This window comes from Glycine soja, chromosome 4 (assembly GCF_004193775.1).
Source record: "Glycine soja cultivar W05 chromosome 4, ASM419377v2, whole genome shotgun sequence".
Classification (NCBI taxonomy): domain Eukaryota; kingdom Viridiplantae; phylum Streptophyta; class Magnoliopsida; order Fabales; family Fabaceae; genus Glycine; species Glycine soja.
This window is the reverse complement of record NC_041005.1, coordinates 33764866-33783119: the sequence shown is the minus strand read 5'-3', so window position 1 is coordinate 33783119 and position 18254 is coordinate 33764866. Positions and strand designations below refer to the sequence as shown.

At 41.7% G+C, this 18254-nt stretch overlaps 1 pseudogene; it reads right to left on the bottom strand.

The window, feature by feature from the left end:
* LOC114410756 overlaps window positions 1-18254 on the bottom strand; it is a 210811-nt pseudogene that overhangs the window by 84935 nt on the left and 107622 nt on the right.

Genomic DNA, 18254 nt, shown 5'->3' with positions numbered 1-18254 from the left:
TAATCTGCCCCTAGGTTCACTTGAGGCTCATGCACGGTGCCCCTCATTGCCCCAGTGTAAGGTTTTGAGGTACCAATCGTTGTCTTTCGTCAGGACCTTGTAGGAGGGAACCTATTGGGTGAGAACTTCTAATCTGCCCCTAGGTTCGCTTGAGGTTTTTGCATGGTGCCTTTCGTTGCCCCAGTGTAGGGCTTAGAGGTACCAAGTGTTGTCTTGTTTTCACGACCTCGTAGTGAGGAAGAATGAAAGAAGCAGTTGATTCTTGCAAAAAGAATTTTCCAAGGACGAGAAATAGTTGAAGGATTCTTTGATGGATTAAGTCAAATGACTCCTATGTAGAAGCAAGATGTTTTGATGTCTTGATGATGCTAAAGGATCAAGTGCTTCTAAGTTTTATTCAAGACAAGAATCCAAGAAAGTCAAGATATATGATCAAGTTGATCTCTAGAATCTTTAGGAAGAAGTTTCCAAATTGAAAACAAACAAAAGGTTTGACCAAAGAATTCTATCATTTCAAATTGAGATTTGCTCTCTGGTAATCGATTACCAGCAGTTGAAAATGTTTTTAATTCAAATTTTTAAAACCTGTAATCGATCACATAAGTCTTGTAATTGATTACCAGAGGGGATTTTCAGAAAATAATTTCCAAGAGACATATCTATTCAAATGTTTTATGAATGGCCATTCAAATGTTTTAAAGAGAGTTTTCATTGCCCAAACAGTTTTATCCTCTCGAAAGATTAAGAGTTTTTCTAAACTGAAATGTCTTCATCCTCTCAAAAAGATTCCTTGGTCAACCACTTGCTTTATTCAATAAGGAATTTTGATTGGTCTTTATTGTACAATCTATCCCTTTTACGAGAGACCTCTTCTTCTCTTCTTCTTATTTCTGAAAAGGGATTAAGAGACCGTGGGTCTCTTGTTGTAGAGGATTCCTGAACACAAGGGAAGGGTTATCCCTGTGTGCATTGTTAATTCGAAAAGAGAGATTGATAGTTCAATTGGGGAATAGTCTTTGCATCTTAATTCAACCCCCCTTTTCCTTAAGGTAACTAAGGCCATTTGTCCAACATCCTATTCTTGATAACTCACTTCTCTCTAAAAAGACAAAATGAGGTCACATGAACGTCTATATTTTTACTTGAAAACACAGTCAATCAAATGCCTTTTTATTTTTTTATTTTGAAACTTATTTGTTTTGAACTTTGCTCGTTGTTTTACGGCACCCCCACCAACGTGCAAGATGAGTAATCTCTGATTGAACGGTCTTGGAAGTCAACACTCAGGAGCGCAGGTTGCTTGAGCAAACAGACCAATGGCTTACACCCACATTCCGGTGAAAGTTGAATAAGCAAACATGCGTTTGTGAGAGGATGAGGGACAAAGATATCAACTTTATCCATTTCATTTAACATTGTAGCTGTGGTTTACAATAATGGCATAAACTTGGAAACCCTGATGAGTCATTAGGGACACCTAACAACAGCTTTCAAAAATTGCCCCATGTGTGGCATTTCTTGTCAATGTCAGGATTTACACGCAATTCTCCTCAAATTTCAGCCAGCCCGTATCAATTAGACTTCACACTTTATGCTTCGGGGTCATACAATGCTCAATGGAATGCCCCAGGGCTCCTCCACGATAAGCACACGTTGCATTCGAGTCGTATCCTCAGAAAAGTGGAGGTTGATGAACCTTGGCTAGGGTTATGGCTACCATTGAATTATCAAGTAGATGTGGGAGCAAGTCAGCATATGACAACGGAATTTGGGGTGAACCCTACAGGCTTTTTGCTGCAAAATTCCTTTTTGTTGGTGTTTTTTTTTTTTTTTTTTTTTTTTTTTTTTTTTTGGTTTGTGCTAAAGGTGGTCTTCGTCATTGGAAGTGCGGTAGACAGGCTTTGTGGTTGATTTAGGGATGGCCTTTGTGGATAACTGGGTGGTGGGTAAGGAGGAGGTTTGTTATTGGCTGAGTAATGACATTGTTGGGTTGGTGGGAAACTTGGCCGTATAGGAATGGCAGTCACAGCATGGGTTTCTCCCTCTTTCTCACCCTCTTTATTTGCCCCAGTTTTCTCAGTCATCCTAGTAGGATAATCAAATTTGCCTCTTTTCGGATCCACTTCGATCTTTTTGCTAGTGAAGACCAAATCTGTAAAACTTGAAGGTGTGTAACCCACCATTTTTCATAGTAGAACACCGATAATGTGTCTACCATCACGATTATCGTCTCCCTTTCCATTATTGGGGGTACCACCTGGGCCGCCAGATCCCTCCACCTTTTGGGCGTGTTCTTTTAATGATCCGTCCCCCTTTTTGCACATGTTCTGTAGTTGCATCCTATCCGGAACCATATCAAAATTGTACTGATACTGCCTAACAAAGGCAACCATTAGGTCCTTCCAAGAATGGACTCGGGAAGGTTCCAAGTTAGTGTACCAGGTAACAGCTACCCCAGTAAGACTTTCTTGGAAGGAATGTATCAGCAATTCCTCATCTTTTGCGTATTCCCCCATCTTCTGACAATACATCTTTAGATGGTTCTTGAGACAAGTAGTCCCCTTGTACTTGTCAAAGTCCAGCACCTTGAACTTGGGAGGGGTGATGATATTGGGTACTAGGAACAACTCTTTTAGGTTAGCAAAGGCATAATCTTCACCTCCTTCAATGGCCCTGAGCCTTTCCTCTAGATGATCCAACTTTCCCATTCCTGCCATAGTCATGAGGGTTTTTAACCGCTGTGGAATGTGAGGGTTGTGGTTGTGGATGATATTGAGGGCCCTCCAAAGTGTTTTGCAGGGGTATACCACCAACTGCTTGCCCTTCAGCAGCATATCCGAGGCAAGGCTCGAAGTTGGCTAGATCGTGGTGGGGAATTTCATGTGTCTCCTCCATGGGTCGAGAGACATGTGCATGATCAGATTGAGGTTGTTGGCTCTTAATGAGTATGGGAGTGGAGTTATTGACATCCTCATTGGGAATGTACACCACATTGGGTGGTGTATAGTTTGGGAGGCAAACCATATGGCGGGAAGGCGTGCTTGTTTTGAATTTGCACATCATGGGGTCATCCGTACTTCCCAAATCTTTGCCTACCATATTTGAGGTTGGATGATTCATTTGCTTGAGGCCAGATGGGAGCATCGGGTTCCCCTTAGCGACAGCGCTAGTAGCGGCAACTATAACCACATTGGCTTCCATTATCTTCTTCATGCTCATCATGGCCTCCATCATTGTGGCCATTTGCTCTTTCATGGCCTCCATGTCGGCCTTCATCTTCTCTTGCACCTCCTCTACTTCACCCATTACTCTAGCTCTAGCACGAGTTTGGTAAGGGCGTCGTAAAGCGTGTCCCTTTCTTTTTTATAACAATGATTAAGTTCATTTTATTTTATTTTTCAAGGAAAGAATGCAACGAGCAATGCAACTAATGAAAAGCATGGATGCATGCGAATGATGTACAGTTGAAGTATTGCGATTTTTTACGCAAGATATGGGGTTGAATCAATTTAGATTTTCAACATGGTCCATGACATCTTTGTCAAGGTGAAACTGGAAGTAACAAGGACATCAACAATCCTAAATATGTTTGGCAGTAGACGAAGCAGTGACTCTATTCATCTTTTGCCCCAATTTTGCAAGACGGTTACTTCCAAATTTTCAACTTGACTTGATGAACCTTTTTGTAAAAGCATGAGCTTGGTTCAACCTTATAATCCAATGAATGGCAATTCTGATCGCCAATACTTCAACAACATCTCATAGGGATGAATGACTCGGGCATACTTTAAGCCGTGCACGGAAAATGTAATTATGAAATTGAGATGCCCGAAGAAACACCATTTCCTAGTTAACCATGCATTAGGTACCATGTTCAATTATTTTGTTTTTAAGTGAAACGGGTTTATGATCCCAACATGGTTGGCTCGTGGTGCCTAACACATGAAACTAAGAATGTAGTGTGAAGTTTCACGCTTCCCCCTTTTTTGTTTTTGTTTTGTAGAGGAAAACGCAAGGATGAGCAAACATGAAAACAAATGGTATGCAATTTTGCAGATCAAAAAGTTTGTTGAACGCATATGCATGATGATGCCATGACTCATGCAAAATGTGAGGCTGGAATATGATAACGGACAAATGCAGGATATGTCCATTATGATGTTATGAAGAGATGCTTATGCGATGCATGATATGAATGCATTTTACGGACACGAGAGCCCGGAAAATTATCTCTTCTTACTTGTGCATTTGGGGGCGCAGTGCCCCATGTGTACAATTAAGAAGGTGATATGGACCTTCCGGCTTCCCGTGACAAAGGACGAGACCAACATACAATGCATGCTAGAGATAAAATGCGGGAGTGACTTGATTCGCACTGATTTTTGGAGTAAAAACGTGGGATAAACTCATTTTATTCAAAAAGTTATAACTAGTCAAGATCTGAGCGACAATACAAACTTCCTAGCGGTTTCTAATCATATGGTCCATTAAGTCCATCATATGCTGACAATAGCTGAGAAGTCCGTGGATCTCCTTGGGGCGGAGTAGGTGTCCGCCACTGCTTTGGCCTTGGCTAGCAATCGGGGAAGTTCTTGACTCCTGTTCAAAGTAAGAGCAAATCGGTCCGTCCACATTGTTGCCTCTTGGTGCCATGAATCAATTACCCTCTCCCTTGCTTCGCTTTCTGCTGATATCTTGGCGTACTCATCCTCTAGCCTTTGCTCGTGAGTCGCCGCTAGATTTAGCTTCTCTTTGCACTCATCGATGACGGCCCACATATTCCCTTTAGTCTCGCTTAACTGTTGGGACAAATTTCTTTTCGACCTAAGGTAAGCCTTTAGCTCGTCCTTCAAGATCATGCCTTTGACCCGTGATGATTCCTTTCACCTCTTCGGAGCTTGAGCTTACTATTGCTGCCCTATAAAGCCCCTCAAAACTTTGCTGGCACGTGCTCTTCCTTTCGGGCCTTCTTGGTTTCCCGTTCCAAGGCTTCAGCGGTGGCCATATTGACGTCCCTTAGTTCATCATACTCTTTTCAGACTTTGATGGCTATGGACTTGAACTTCTCTTCGACTACTCGGGCTCTTTCAAGCTCTGCCTTTAGGGCTTGTACCTCATCACTTTCTTCCGAAGCTTTAACCTCATCGTCCCTCACAGTCTTTAGATTTGGGAGCCAATCCAATCCTTGTGTTCGGACTCTCAGCCACTTATGATAGCCGCCGATGATCCCATTACTGCTTCCCCTAAGCTCTCTGTCCTTTCTTCACGCCACATCCCATGCCTTGCGAACTCCTTGGAGTACCCTCGCGTTGTGGTCACTGAAACCTCGTGCGATGAAAGGCGTGATGCTTTCGTCTGATGGCACTCCTCTCATGGGACATCCTTCGCATGAAGATAGAATCCTGATTCTTCCTTCCTTCTAGCGAGGGAACCATTTAACAGACGCCCCTCCATGCTAGCCAAGAGTTGGTGCACAACAAACAATTCTTGCGCCGCTCTTTTCACATCCCCGGTCGAACGTGTCATACATGGCCAAAATGGCGACTGTCGGGCTTTCCTTGCCATGATGAAAGGCGAGGAAAGCGTCAATCGCTGCTAGGTCCACTAACCCTTCCATATTCGGAAAGAGGACAACTCCAAAGATCAAAAGCGCCAAGATGTCAATAAAAGAAAGCCCATTCGCCTTGATTTGCCAAGGCCTTTGCCCTTTCCTCCAAACACTTCCTTGGTACTCCGACTACCCCATTCCTGTTTTGCTTTACCCGGTCCAACTCTTGTGCTGAGATTTTCACTACCTTGGCAACTCTTGTCGTGGAAGGATAGAACCTAGAGAAAAGATATGGCTTCCTTCCTCCCATTGGGCATCCCAGGATTTCTTCAAACTCTTTCACAGTCGGCACTAGCTGGAAGTCCTCAAATGCGAAGCACCTTAGGGGCTGGTCATAATACTGGGAAAGGGATGCAATCGGTTCCATGGAGACTTCTACCCTAGCTAGGTCCCAAATCTTACCATAGGCTTTGCGGAAGGCTTGCCGTTGAAGTTGACCCATTAATTGCCCCAACTTTCGTAAACTGGTGACCTCTAAGCTCTTGATTTTGACTTGATAGAACCTCTTTTTAAGCGAAGGCTTTTGACTTGATCCCATGTTTTACTAAAGTGAAATAAAATCTAGTGCGAATCAAAACTCTGACATCTATCATGGGTGGAATGGATGAATGCATGAAGAAATGCATATGACACAGATGCAATTTACGAATACGGGAGCCCGAGAAACTGTCTCCTTCTTAGATACAACGTCTAGGGGTAGCAAAGTGCCCCAACGTATGTATTTAAAATGGTGACACGGACCCTTCGTTGGTTTGTTTACAGAGGGGATCAAGACAGAACCCATGTGCGATGCATATGCAAAAGACACAATGCGGGAATGTGCACAGTATGACAATATTTACCGAACATAAGCAAAAGGGTATATGATACTCATGCATGGCAGTGTGAAAAATGGCACGCAGCGTGTTTGCTTCGTGCCCCTATTTAAGGGACCTATAAGGGAGAGAACTAACTAGGCTTTTAGCAATAATCCCCAAGGTAGTTATATCTCTCTTGATGGTTTCTAGAGGTATCATCCCCTTTGAAGAACATATTGTAGCAGTAGGGACTACTAGCAACAATAGGTTTTCAAAGAGAAAAGCTCTAGATGAGGGTTCACTGTAATCAAGCAAGTCGGAGACCTAGCATGATCACAGATTCACCTCCACTCCTTATGCTCCCATGAACCCGGGTATAGGGCCCTTTTTCACTCACAGTGTGTGCAAATAGTGTTGGTGTTTGTGTGCATCAAATGAATAAATATTTACTTCATGCATACATTTAAAACGTACTAAAAGCAACAAAGAGTTTATATACACAAGAACATAATGAAAGAAAACCAACAAAGGGGTAAGTCACGGTAAAACATTTGCACAAAATTAAATGGCCTAACTCTCTAAAAACAATCCCCAGTGGAGTCGCCAACTGTCGCAACCTACCCTTCGGCGGGAGGGCGACGCGTGACTCGCGGGATGCGTGTTCCACGAAAGGAATACGCGCGGAGTCGCCACCAACGTTTATTTGAGGAAAACGTCGGAAAAACCGGAAAAGACGAGATCTACGAACTTTTTAGTGAAAGGTTCGGGAGTCGTATTTACGCACGGGGAAGGTATTAGCACCCCACACGCCCGTCCCAAGGGACGGCAGCCTTTAATCGAATGTGCAAACATGACTTTGATTTTTATGTTCCCTTTTATGTTCTTATATTCTTTATACCCTTTTTATATTTTTTCCTTTTTTGTGGTCGACAAGGGTGTTTCCCTTTGCTCCTACGTATTCCTCAATTTGGGATGAGAAAATCAGACCTACGTAGTTCTTTTGGAACAAAGTGTTTGGTTAAGTTGTTTTTGTCTTTTTTGCAAAATATATTTTTATTGAACAAAAGGTCATTTAAGGTGTTGGACCATTAAACGGTCTTTTGATTTTGAAAGGGGAGAAACGTTAAGGCATTGGACCATTAATGATCTCTTGTTTTTTTGAAAGGAGAGAAACGTTAAGGCATTGGACCATTAACGATCTCTTAGGGCGGTCGACAAAAGCGGGGCTTTTGCTCCTACGTATCCTCAATGAGGAACTCAGACCTACGTAGTTCTTTCTTATCAAATGATTCTTTTTTACTTAAGAGGTGATCATCTTAAGGCATTGGACCTTAAAAATGATCCATTTTACTTAGTGAAAAATTGAAATGACGAACTCCAAAAGCCTATTTTTGTGGACGAGCTTGACTAGGCGAGTTGATTTTAGCCTTAGTTTCACTTTAGTTATTAATCAATTCGATTAAGAATGAGAACTCCCAAAGAGAAAACGTCCGATTGATTTTCCGCTTTATTTTACTAAAAGATGTTTTTTTGATTATTATATTATTTTTTACCTCTTTTTGATTTCCAACGTGGTTACGGCACGACCGAACGGTCGGAATTTATTTTAACCGAAGTTAATGGATAATATAATTCAAACGTTCGGTGGAAATTTATTTTATTTTTAAGTTAAGCGAGAAACGACTTAAGTAAAATGGCTTAAGCACGTCAACAGGGGGTATAAAAAGTAAACAAAACGAGAATAAAAATGCACGAAACACAATGTGGACCACTATGGGTACATAGAATGAATCGAAAAGCTTGGTTCAAGGTACTTACCCGTTGAAGATCGAAGAACGATGAAGAACGAATGAAGAACGTCGAAGAACGGTTGAAACCTTTGCGAGATTCCTCACGGAAAACGTTACGGAAACGTTTCGGAAGCGCCTCGGCTTAGATTTTCTTCACGGAAACAATTTTTCCAAGCAAATTCGAAAGAGAGAGAAGTGCCTAAGGGGCTGGACCCCTTTCTTCTTCACTTCCTCCCCTATTTATAGCAAAATAGGGGAGGTGGTTGCCGCCCAGCTCGCCCAGGCGAGCAGGGTTGCTTCCTCCAGAAGCAACCGCCTTCTGGAGGAATCTTCTGGAGGGCCCAAATGGGCCTGGGTGCTATTTGCACCCCCATTTTTACTAAGTACACCCCCCTCTGCTGTTTTTTGGTGATTCTTTTTTCGTAAAGTTACGGAAACTTACGAATTTCGTAACGATACTTGTTTTCTTTCCGTAATGTTACGGAACCTCGCGGATTACATAATCATCCCCTCTTTGACTTACGGAATGTTACGGAACCTCACTTAATTATGCAACGATGCTTCCATTTGATTTCCGATGTGTCACGGAAACTTACGGATTGTGCATCAACATTTTTTTGGTTTTTCGGCATGTCCTGGAATTTCATAAATTGCCTAATGATGGGTGCCAAGCACCTCACAAGGACCAAAGAATGGTCGCATGTCATCAAGCAAAGGTCCCCGGACGAAATTAGGGTATGACACTTATTTGTCCCTATAATTACAAAAACTTCTGGTTTTAGTTCCTATTCTTTAAAACATCCCTTTTTAGTCCTTATACATACCATTTTTAATCCCTTTTAGTCCATATACATCATTTTAATCCCTAATAGTTCCTAAGACAAGGACTAAAAGGGATTAAAAGTGGTATGTGTAGGGACTAAAAGGGGAAGTTTTTGTAACTATAGGGACTAATAAGTAATTAAACTTAAATTATAATACATGTTTTGTACAAGAGAATCTAAATTTTGGGAATAAACAAGATTACAACATAATTACCTATTATAAATATGTGCAGAAAATAAAAGACTAAATAGGTCATTTGGCCTCAAACATAATAAGAAATATTACGCCTAATGTCAACAGTCTCCCCTCAAGCTGGTGCATATAAGACATATGCAGTCAGCTTGTTACATAAATGATATCATCAGTCCACGAAGAGACTTGTGAAGATGTATGGTAGTCAGTCATAAGAACCAACAAACGATATAGTGAATTCTCATTAATAAATAGCAATCAATTTCATTATACTTCATTTGCTCATGAAAAATTGGGTTTGAAGTAATGTGCAAGGCTACATGATTATCACAAAAGAACTCATAGGGCCAACTTTACAAACCTATTGCCCGATACTCTAACTCTGCAATAAACCTTGCAACAACATTCTACTTTTTACTCTTGCATGAAATGGGATTGCCAACAAGAACAATCTGCATTTTATGTAGGCACTAATCTCAAAATAACCCCATAACCCCAATCTATACAACTTCAATGCGTAAGTAAGATGAGAACATAAACACACATATGTATAAATATAACTTCAATATCTAATCTGAGCAATATATAAACTAACTTGCTTTTACTGCAGCAAGCAATGTATCAAGTACCATGAGCAAGGTTTCATCTAATGCATGGAAATCATATTAGGTAACTATTAGATGCAACAATAGTAGAAGATATATGATAAAAGGATTTATATTGTGTGGTACATGATTAAGAAGATCTGTGAGGGATGAAATTAAACCCAACAATTGTGATTGGACAATTTCTTTTTTTGTTTCAGGAAGAAGGTTAGTAAGTTCTCTGCAGACACCTACTTTTACAGGTGGGGGCTTGTTAAAGTCAAAGTTAGAAGAGAGTATATTACACAAAGAATATAGATAGACACAAGTGTGCTTACACATCCATTTTAATTGCTTTCATTGCAAAATAGAGAAAGTGTTCTAGTAAACCATTGCTTATCTGTAAAATATGAACATCAGTTAGAAGTCATGAGAGAGAGGCAATCTTAAAAGTTAGGACAAGATCATTTACCAAAGAAGAGGCATCGCGAGAGCTACTCGTATCAAATTCGGTTTCTTGTAACAATAGCAAAATATATCATCGTTTATCCTATGGAAAACAAAACCATAAGTTATTAAAGATGGACACGAAAAGGTTTAAGCCTAATTCTGCTTATCAGAATTCCCAACTCAAGTAAGAATCCCAACTTCTGTCTCCAACAGTTCTTCTGAAAGAGACGATAAGGCAAAAAGAGTAGCTTCTCTTATTTGCCAAAAATTAACATGCTCGAAACTTAGAAATGAAACGGGAGAAAATGAAAACAAAATCTCACAGAATAATCGATGCATAACTGCATAAGTAAAATATGTCATTCATGTCACATTTTTCCAGAATCAATGGCATGCACTTCATGTCAGAGATTAACAGAGCATGATTGAAGCTTTCAATGAGATATACAGGAAGAATAAATCTAAAAGAGGAACAACGAGCAGAAAAAACAAAATTGAGCCATAACAACCATGCTTACATGGTAAGGGGTTTGGGAGGGAATGAGAAAATGTGGGAGCAGAAGGCAAGGAAGAGTAATTTGTTTTCTATTAGCAAAAGTATGATTAATATTATATATAATATTAAGTTCATTTACCAAGACATCGATTCCCACCTCAGCGACATGATTCTAACACAGCTAAAAAATGGGTGACATGCATCTTTGTCATAAGCCTTTTGTTAGTGCTTAGCTCTACTGAGTGTTTAAAAGATTGGCTAAGATTTTGTTAAAACATAAGCACTTAGACAATGAAGGAAAGCTGGAGTTGCTGCACATGATGTCCAACGTTATGTCAAGGAATCAGGTCGGCCTGCACAATGCACAAGGCAAGATAAAATGTCAAATAAAGAATTGAAGCTGCAGGATCCACGATGTCGGATACAATGTCCAGGACATCCTGCCCGAGAATACTGGACACATAAATCTGTTATATCTTTAACAGAGTGTGCAGGATCCACGATGTCGGACACGATGTCCTGACATCCGGCCCGAAAATACTGGACACATAAATCTGTTATATCTTTAACAGATTAATGTGCAGTTAGCAACAGATTTGGCGATCTATCTTTAGGAACGAATTAAAAGATAATTAAAGTTCGAATTACAAACTTGAATAGTTCGTTCAGGGATTAAAGATTAAAGATAAAAACTAAAAGATCAAACTGTATCTTTTAGATCTTTAAGTGCAGATTTTCAGGAAAATGATAGATCTCATCCAGCACAAGTAGTTGCAGCCCAGAAACGCACACTGCTATATAAACATGAAGGCTGCACGAGTTTTCAACCAAGTCCGAGATTGAAGAGTTATTTTGTGAGTTTTGGGACTTGAGTGTTTTGTGAGCCACCTTGATGTCATCCTAACATCAAGTGTTGGACCTGAGTGTGTAGAGTTGATCTCTATAGTGTGTGGAGTTGATCTCTATTGTTCAGAGAGCAATCTCTGGTGTGTATTCGATTGAATTGTAAACACGGGAGAGTGATTGAGAGGGAGTGAGAGGGGTTCTCATATCTAAGAGTGGCTCTTAGGTAGAGGTTGCACGGGTAGTGGTTAGGTGAGAAGGTTGTAAACAGTGGCTGTTAGATCTTCGAACTAACACTATTTTAGTGGATTTCCTCCTTGGCTTGGTAGCCCCCAGATGTAGGTGAGGTTGCACCGAACTGGGTTAACAATTCTCTTGTGTTATTTACTTGTTTAATCTGTTCATACAGACAAATATAATCTCCATGTTCTGAAGCGTGATGTCGTGACATCTGGTACGACATCTGTCCCCAGTATCAGAATTTCAATTGGTATCAGAGCAGGCACTCGAAATCACTGAGTGAGATCTAGGGAGATAAATTCTGATGAACATGGAGAAAGAAGGAGGACCAGTGAACAGACCACCAATTCTGGATGGAACCAACTATGAATACTGGAAAGCAAGAATGGTGGCCTTCCTCAAATCGCTGGATAGCAGAACCTGGAAAGCTGTCATCAAAGGCTGGGAACATCCCAAGATGCTGGACACAGAAGGAAAGCCCACTGATGAATTGAAGCCAGAAGAAGACTGGACAAAAGAAGAAGACGAATTGGCACTTGGAAACTCCAAAGCTTTGAATGCTCTATTCAATGGAGTTGACAAGAATATCTTCAGACTGATCAACACATGCACAGTGGCCAAGGATGCATGGGAGATCCTGAAAACCACTCATGAAGGAACCTCCAAAGTGAAGATGTCCAGATTGCAACTATTGGCTACAAAATTCGAAAATCTGAAGATGAAGGAGGAAGAGTGTATTCATGACTTCCACATGAACATTCTTGAAATTGCCAATGCTTGCACTGCCTTGGGAGAGAGGATGACAGATGAAAAGCTGGTGAGAAAGATCCTCAGATCTTTGCCTAAGAGATTTGACATGAAAGTCACTGCAATAGAGGAGGCCCAAGACATTTGCAACATGAGAGTAGATGAACTCATTGGTTCCCTTCAAACCTTTGAGCTAGGACTCTCGGATAGGACTGAAAAGAAGAGCAAGAACTTGGCGTTCGTGTCCAATGATGAAGGAGAAGAAGATGAGTATGACCTGGATACTGATGAAGGTCTGGCTAATGCAGTTGTGCTCCTTGGAAAACAGTTCAACAAAGTGCTGAACAGAATGGACAGGAGGCAGAAACCACATGTCCGGAACATCCCTTTCGACATCAGGAAAGGTAGTGAATACCAGAAAAGGTCAGATGAAAAACCCAGTCACAGCAAAGGAGTTCAATGCCATGGGTGTGAAGGCTATGGACACATCAAAGCTGAATGTCCCACTCATCTCAAGAAGCGGAGGAAAGGACTTTCTGTATGTCGGTCTGATGATACAGAGAGTGAACAAGAAAGTGATTCTGACAGAGATGTGAATGCACTCACCGGGAGATTTGAATCTGCTGAAGATTCAAGTGATACAGACAGTGAAATCACTTTTGATGAGCTTGCTATATCCTATAGAGAACTATGCATCAAAAGTGAGAAGATCCTTCAGCAAGAAGCACAACTAAAGAAGGTCATTGCAAATCTGGAGGCTGAGAAGGAGGCACATGAAGAGGAAATCTCTGAACTTAAAGGAGAAATTGGTTTTCTGAACTCTAAACTGGGAAACATGACAAAATCAATAAAGATGCTGAATAAAGGCTCAGATTTGCTTGATGAGGTGCTACAGCTTGGGAAGAATGTTGGAAACCAGAGAGGACTTGGATTTAATCATAAATCTGCTGGCAGAACGACCATGACAGAATTTGTTCCTGCCAAAAACAGCACTGGAGCCACGATGTCACAACATCGGTCTCGACATCATGGAACGCAGCAGAAAAGGAGCAAAAGAAAGAAGTGGAGGTGTCACTACTGTGGCAAGTATGGTCACATAAAGCCCTTTTGCTATCATTTACATGGCCATCCACATCATGGAACTCAAGGTCGCAGCAGCGGAAGGAAGATGATGTGGGTTCCAAAACACAAGACTGTTAGTCTTGTTGTTCATACTTCCCTTAGAGCATCAGCTAAGGAAGATTGGTACCTAGATAGCGGCTGTTCCAGACACATGACAGGAGTTAAAGAATTCCTGGTGAACATTGAACCTTGCTCCACTAGCTATGTGACATTTGGAGATGGCTCTAAAGGAAAGATCATTGGAATGGGAAAGCTAGTCCATGATGGACTCCCTAGTCTGAACAAAGTTCTAATGAAGGGCAGCAGATCAAAGGACAACTGTTACCTATGGACACCTCAAGAAACCAGCTACTCCTCCACATGTCTATTCTCCAAAGAAGATGAAGTCAAAATATGGCATCAAAGATTTGGACATCTGCACTTAAGAGGCATGAAGAAAATCATTGACCAAGGTGCTGTTAGAGGCATTCCCAATCTGAAAATAGAAGAAGGCAGAATCTGTGGTGAATGTCAGATTGGAAAGCAGGTCAAGATGTCCCACCAGAAGCTTCAACATCAGACCACTTCCAGGGTGCTGGAACTACTTCACATGGACTTGATGGGGCCTATGCAAGTTGAAAGCCTTGGAGGGAAGAGGTATGCCTATGTTGTTGTGGATGATTTCTCCAGATTTACCTGGGTCAACTTTATCAGAGAGAAATCAGACACCTTTGAAGTATTCAAAGAGTTGAGTCTAAGACTTCAAAGAGAAAAAGACTGTGTCATCAAGAGAATTAGGAGTGACCATGGCAGAGAGTTTGAAAACAGCAAGTTTACTGAATTCTGTACATCTGAAGGCATCACTCATGAGTTCTCTGCAGCCATTACACCACAACAAAATGGCATAGTTGAAAGGAAAAACAGGACTTTGCAAGAAGCTGCTAGGGTCATGCTTCATGCCAAAGAACTTCCCCATAATCTCTGGGCTGAAGCCATGAACACAGCATGCTACATCCACAACAGAGTCACACTTAGAAGAGGAACTCCAACCACACTGTATGAAATCTGGAAAGGGAGGAAGCCAACTGTCAAGCACTTCCACATCTTTGGGAGTCCATGTTACATTTTGGCAGATAGAGAGCAAAGGAGAAAGATGGATCCCAAGAGTGATGCAGGGATATTCTTGGGATACTCTACAAACAGCAGAGCATATAGAGTATTCAATTCCAGAACCAGAACTGTGATGGAATCCATCAATGTGGTTGTTGATGATCTAACTCCAGCAAGAAAGAAGGATGTCGAAGAAGATGTCAGAACATCGGGAGACAATGTAGCAGATACAGCTAAAAGTGCAGAAAATGCAGAAAACTCTGATGCTGCTACAGATGAATCAAACATCAATCAACCTGACAAGAGACCCTCCATTAGAATCCAGAAGATGCACCCCAAGGAGCTGATTATAGGAGATCCAAACAGAGGAGTCACTACAAGATCAAGGGAGATTGAGATCGTCTCCAATTCATGTTTTGTCTCCAAAATTGAGCCCAAGAATGTGAAAGAGGCACTGACTGATGAGTTCTGGATCAATGCTATGCAAGAAGAATTGGAGCAATTCAAAAGGAATGAAGTTTGGGAGCTAGTTCCTAGGCCCGAGGGAACTAATGTGATTGGCACCAAGTGGATCTTCAAGAACAAAACCAATGAAGAAGGTGTTATAACCAGAAACAAGGCCAGACTTGTTGCTCAAGGCTACACTCAGATTGAAGGTGTAGACTTTGATGAAACTTTCGCCCCTGTTGCTAGACTTGAGTCCATCAGATTGTTACTTGGTGTAGCTTGCATCCTCAAATTCAAGCTGTACCAGATGGATGTGAAGAGCGCATTTCTGAATGGATACCTGAATGAAGAAGCCTATGTGGAGCAGCCAAAGGGATTTGTAGATCCAACTCATCCAGATCATGTATACAGGCTCAAGAAGGCTCTCTATGGATTGAAGCAAGCTCCAAGAGCTTGGTATGAAAGGCTAACAGAATTCCTTACTCAGCAAGGGTATAGGAAGGGAGGAATTGACAAGACTCTCTTTGTCAAACAAGATGCTGAGAACTTGATGATAGCACAGATATATGTTGATGACATTGTGTTTGGAGGGATGTCGAATGAGATGCTTCGACATTTTGTCCAACAGATGCAATCTGAATTTGAGATGAGTCTTGTTGGAGAGCTGACTTATTTTCTGGGACTCCAAGTGAAGCAGATGGAAGACTCCATATTCCTCTCACAAAGCAAGTATGCAAAGAACATTGTCAAGAAGTTTGGGATGGAAAATGCCAGCCATAAAAGAACACCTGCACCTACTCACTTGAAGCTGTCAAAAGATGAAGCTGGCACCAGTGTTGATCAAAGTCTGTACAGAAGCATGATTGGGAGCTTACTATATTTAACAGCTAGCAGACCTGACATCACCTATGCAGTAGGTGTTTGTGCAAGATATCAAGCCAATCCCAAGATAAGTCACTTGAATCAAGTAAAGAGAATTCTGAAATATGTAAATGGCACCAGTGACTATGGGATTATGTACTGTCATTGTTCAGATTCAATGCTGGTTGGGTATTGTGATGCTGATTGGGCTGGAAGTGCAGATGACAGAAAAAGCACTTCTGGTGGATGCTTCTATCTGGGCAACAATCTTATTTCATGGTTCAGCAAGAAGCAGAACTGTGTGTCCCTATCTACTGCAGAAGCAGAGTATATTGCAGCAGGAAGCAGCTGTTCACAACTAGTTTGGATGAAGCAGATGCTCAAGGAGTACAATGTCGAACAAGATGTCATGACATTGTACTGTGACAACATGAGTGCTATTAATATTTCAAAAAATCCTGTTCAACACAGCAGAACCAAGCACATTGACATTAGACATCACTATATTAGAGATCTTGTTGATGATAAAGTGATCACACTGAAGCATGTTGACACTGAGGAACAAATAGCAGATATTTTCACAAAGGCATTGGATGCAAATCAGTTTGAAAAACTGAGGGGCAAGCTGTGCATTTGTCTGCTAGAGGATTTATAGCAATTACTGTTATCTGAACGTGCTCAAACGTTAATAGCGCGTTCTTTACTGGGCCAAGACAAATTCGACCGTTGCTTCACACGTCCCTTTACATTCCTCATTCAAACTTATATTGTCGTGGTAATCCCGTCTTCAGCATTTCCCAACAGCTCTCAGAAATTCACGAAACCATTCCAAAAGCTCTGCTTCTCCATGGCTACCGCACCAAAAGAAACTTCAGCTCCTGGTTCACCCTCTGTACCATCATCTCCATCATCCACCAAAGCACCATCACACCAGGAACGACCTGAATTCACTATCCAACCCATACAAATGATTCCTGGTTCAGCCCCTGTTCCTGAGAAACTGGTCCCCAAAAGACAACAGGGAGTGAAGATTTCTGAAAACCCTAGCCCTGCAACAAGTCCTAGGGAAGTAGACCCGGAGATGGATAAGAAGATCCGCAGTATTGTGAGTAGCATTCTGAAAAATGCGTCTGTCCCTGATGATGATGAAGATGTTCCAACATCCTCCACCCCGAATGTTTCTGTCCCTGATGCTGACAAAGATGTTCCAACATCTTCCACCCCAAATGCTGAAGTCCCCTCTTTTTCCAGCAAAGAGAGATCAACAGAGGAAGAGGATCAAGCCACAGAGAAGACCCCTGCACCACGGGCACCAGAACCTGCTCCAGGTAACCTCATTGACCTAGAAGAAGTGGAATCTGATGAGGAACCCATTGCCAACAAGTTGGCACCTGGCATTGCAGAAAGGTTACAAAGCAGAAAAGGGAAAACCCCCATTACTAGGTCTGGACGAATCAAAACTATGGCACAGAAGAAGAGCACACCAATCACTCCTACCACATCCAGATGGAGCAAAGTTGCAATCCCGTCCAAGAAGAGGAAAGAAATTTCCTCATCTGATTCTGATGATGATGTCGAACTAGATGTTCTCGACATCAAGCGGGCCAAGAAATCAGGGAAAAAGGTGCCTGGAAATGTCCCTGATGCTCCATTGGACAACATTTCTTTCCACTCCATTGGCAATGTTGAAAGGTGGAAATTTGTATATCAACGCAGACTTGCTGTTGAAAGAGAATTGGGAAGAGATGCCTTGGCTTGCAAGGAGATCATGGACCTCATCAAGGCTGCTGGACTACTGAAGACAGTCACCAAGTTGGGAGACTGTTATGAAAGCCTAGTCAGGGAATTCATTGTCAACATTCCCTCTGACATAACAAACAGAAAAAGTGATGATTATCAGAAAGTGTTTGTCAGAGGAAAATGTGTTAGATTCTCCCCTGCTGTGATCAACAAATACCTGGGCAGACCAACTGAAGGAGTGGTGGATATTGCTGTTTCTGAGCATCAAATTGCCAAGGAAATCACTGCCAAACAAGTCCAGCATTGGCCGAAGAAAGGGAAGCTTTCTGCAGGGAAGCTAAGTGTGAAGTATGCAATCCTGCACAGGATTGGCGCTGCAAACTGGGTACCCACCAATCATACTTCCACTGTTGCCACAGGTTT